This window comes from Triturus cristatus, chromosome 4_1 (assembly GCF_964204655.1).
Source record: "Triturus cristatus chromosome 4_1, aTriCri1.1, whole genome shotgun sequence".
NCBI classification, from domain to species: Eukaryota; Metazoa; Chordata; class Amphibia; order Caudata; family Salamandridae; genus Triturus; species Triturus cristatus.
The window spans coordinates 212,131,219-212,135,451 of record NC_140585.1 but is presented as its reverse complement, the minus strand read 5'-3'; the positions used below and the strand labels follow the sequence as shown (position 1 = coordinate 212,135,451).

The 4,233-nt window shown below is 40.0% G+C and overlaps 1 pseudogene; it reads left to right on the top strand.

Annotated features, from left to right (window-relative positions):
• The first annotated feature begins 828 nt into the window (after positions 1–828).
• On the top strand, positions 829–1,676 carry LOC146854074 (olfactory receptor 5V1-like; annotated as a pseudogene).
• Positions 1,677–4,233: the final 2,557 nt, after the last annotated feature.

Genomic DNA, 4,233 nt, shown 5'->3' with positions numbered 1-4,233 from the left:
TGCAATTCGTGCTACAGCAACAACGGCCGACGGTGACCACCACTGGATCTTCGTGTTGCAGCGACAAATGTCCATGAAACCAGGCCTGCTCTTCGAGCTACTGTGAGGACCACCTGCGATGCTGTTCTTGCTACTCACAGTTTTCTCCATCACAAACTGGACTCTTTGGGCCTGGTTTTGAGAAGGTAGCTTTTACAGGAGTACTAAGTTAGTCCCTGTCCAGCCTGAACTTGTGACTTTATCTCTGTCTAGCAAGACTAAATGACCGTGAGTGACGTTTTGTGCTTTTAGGGACCATAATTATCTAAAACTATAATTATATTTATTAAAGTGTGCTCTATATTTCTAAATTTGTATGGGAATTTTCTTGTGTTGTGTTGTCACTTTCTTACTGTTCGTGTGCTGCATAAATACTTTACACATGGCTTCTAAGTTCATCCTGACTGGTTTTGTTCTACCAGAAGCCTTATCAAAGGGGAATATAGTCACTTTTTGTTATTCACCCTGACAAAGATTATGTTTGTTGCTTGAGCAGGACATCAAATCCTCTAAACCAATAACCCAATTTCCTACAGCAAACCTTACACATGACATATTAGTTTTAATGTCAATTTGTTGTTTAAAACGCTAATAATTTAACCTCATAACCTATCTGTGGTCAGTATTATGATATTTCCAAACATTCTATTGATAATGACCATGGGCTCTCTGAGATTTTCATTAAACTCACAAGAACTGGTGCTATAACAAAGTAGATGGAAATAACACTTGTCAGATTAAATAGAAAGTCTGTAAATTAATCAAACATTATTTCTTTCCTTCCAGTAGATGACAATTCTAATAAAAATGGAACAAACAAACCAAACCTCAGCCACAGAGTTCTTCCTTATGGGTTTCACCAGTTATGTACATTTACAGTATGCATTCTTTGCTGCTTTCTTGATGAGTTACTTGTTTGCCATGTTTGGAAACCTTCTTTTCATCATCATAATATTTTCAGATGCTCATCTTCACACCCCCATGTACTTTTTTCTAGTCAACCTTTCCATCTTGGACATCTGTTTTACCTCATGTATCACCCCCAAGCTACTGTCAATTTTACTCTCGGAGACAAAGTCTATTTCATACTATCAGTGCATGACACAGATGTTCCTTCTCTCCTCTGCACTGGGCACGGAAGTCTTGCTTCTCACAGTGATGGCATTTGATAGATATGTGGCCATCTGTCCTTCCCTGAAAGAGTTTTTCTGGACCATTTTTTCTGTGAAATACCAGCAATTACCAAGGTTTCATTGTCTGATTCCCACACTGTCAAACTTGTGACCCTGGTGGCCGACATCTTTCTTGGCATGATGTGCTTCTTTTTTGTAATTATAACTTACACTTACATTATTTCATCCATTATCAGGATTCGCTCTTCTGCGAAAAAGAGAAAAGCCTTTTCCACCTGTGCATCCCACTTAGTAGTTGTCACTTTGTTCTTTGGAAGTATTATTTACACCTATGTCCTTCCTGCTCTGAACTTTGTAGGTAGCAATGACAAGGTGTTGTCTGCACTGTATGCTGTTGTATCTCCAATGTTAAATCCAATGATCTACACCTTGAGAAACCAGGAGGTTAAGGGAGCCTTCATGAAGATCTTTTTCAAAAGAAATGTTTTCCCACTAAGAAAGTAACATACATCGGTGACAGTGGTTTTCTATCATGATATATGTTAATATGATTGTGACTACTTGCTTTCTAGTACATTTCTCATAGAATGATTTCATGAATTTTATATAAAATACTGTTTGTTCACAATATCAGAGTGACAATTAATTTACTCAAACGATGGACAAAAAGCCTTTTTTTAAATATAATGGAAGCAAAGGTTTTAACATTTAATTAATGTTGTGGCTATCATGTATGGTGCTTCTAAACAACTGTGAAATGAGAAAAACATTTAAAATATATACTACTTTTCTGCAAAACATTTGCACACCAATATCTGGCAATTGAACATTTGTGCTCAAAAGTAATACTCAGTAAAATATTGCTTAGTAGAAACTATGTAGAAGTGATGTGTATACTGATTTGCCTTGATGACTACACACTAGTTTTACAAAAATCTATTATAAAACATTATAGAACAACATATATGGTTAGACTTAAACGGTGTATTCTAGGGTTTGCAACAAAGAATATGAATATCTCTACTACTACCATTTATTCAGCATGAATTAGTATACCAATTTGTAAAAGAGAGCTGCATTGAGATTTCATTCTTGGTGCACTGGAAAGATGGTAGATTATGATGTAGACTGTCATTGAATAGACTCTAAAAGAACATGGGGGCATATCAGCAACAACCGGCGATAATTATCGCTGAGCTCACTTAGCGCTAGGATAATTATCGCCGGCTAGCATGGATTTTTATCACTGAGATAGCGTGCTATTAGCAACGCTTATCTCAAAAGCGATAAAAATCCTAGTGCTAACTGCCAAACGTGTGATTATCGCTGGAAACCCAGCGATAATCCCACGAAGTTTGGCGATAGCTTGCTGATAGGGCCTCACATACTTAGCCATGATATCCACCTTCCTTAGGATATCATGGCTAAGTCAGTTTCAAAGCAGGCACAACGAAAGTAGCGATAACAGAGGTTATCGCTACTTTTCCTGTCGCTATGCTGCTTTGCGTGAGGCTTGATAATAGGAGAAATGTCCCTTAGCGACATTTCTCCCATTATCCTGGGGAGAAACGCCCACTTTGCATCTCGTTAGAGATGCAAAGATGGGCGGTAAGGGAAATGGAGATAAGGCAAGGTTTCACGCGACAGCGTGACCTTGCAGATAAGGCGATAAAATTATTCGCCGCTATTCGTCCGAAAACGGACGCAAAAGCGGCGATAATTTTTTAACGCCTGCTTGTTGATATGCCCCTCGGTCTCAGGCAAATGTGAAGTATAAGGTCTCATGATGTCTTTCTGCACAAGTGTAAGGGGGAGGGGTACTCTGTTGCAAATGTGCCAGAGTACCTTGCCCCAAGCCCTCAGTCTACCCCCCTCATTTAGAGATGGGTGGACCCTAAGTGTTATGGAAGTAAATTTCATTTAAAACATTAAAGTATTTTGTTTTTGGTGTGGTGTTCTAGGGTAGGAAATAAAAAAAAAAATACATATATGTATTGATACATGTTTTGTTTTGTAAATATTTTGTAGCGGAAAAAATGTCTTTTTTAAAATGTATTCATTATTTTATTTCCTATGATATTTGTAGGTTTTTGCTATATGTAATTAATATTATAATATATTTTATTTTTATATATTTAATATATTTGATTTTTCATTTTTAAATATTTTTATTTATTGTTATGATTGTTTTGTTTTTAATATTTCTTTTTAAAACTGAATGAGGGTGAATAGTAATTTTTGTCTCTCCGCTAACCAACACTTTAGCTAATGTTGCACTCACTGGAGTGGGAATAGTAATGTTTCCCCCCTCGCTATTCAGCACTTTCCCTACTGTTGCACTCACTGGAGTGGCAATAGTAAATTTTACCCCTCCGCTATCCAACACTTTCCCTACTGTTGCACTCACTGGAGTTGGACTAATTATTTTTACTGGTCCGCTATCCAACACTTTGGTGCCGATTCCGATCCTGTAAAACCCGGGTACAAATGGTCGTATGGAGCGTTTTCTCCGTACGATTCGTACCCGGGAATTCCACCGTACAAACCAGCAAGTACAATTCATACAGAAATACCATTTCCATACGAATCGTAAAAAACACCGTGCGGCTAAAAAATACATAAATTCTGAACCTGGACAGCGCGTACGCGACACTCGCACGGAGTCAGGCAGCGTTTTACAGACCAGCAAGTACGATTCGTACCCACAGCACTCCGCACGGCTATATTTTGACGGGAGCCAAAAAGTGCCGGAAAAGCTAAGTACGCTGCGATGCACGAGGAAAAGGGGGCCCGGTACGTGCCGTACCCCCACCCCGAATGTACGCGCCGTACCCCCAGCCCCCCCGCATGTACGCGCCGTACTCCAACACCGTAGCACAGCCCTGCACCTGTACGCACCGTACCCCAACACCGTAGTCCAGCCCCGCACCTGTACGCACCGTACCCCAACACCGTAGCCCAGCCCCGCACCTGTACGCACCATACCCTCACCCCGTATGTACGCACTGTACCCCCACCCCCCCGTATGTATGCACCGTACCCCCACCCCCGTATGTACGCG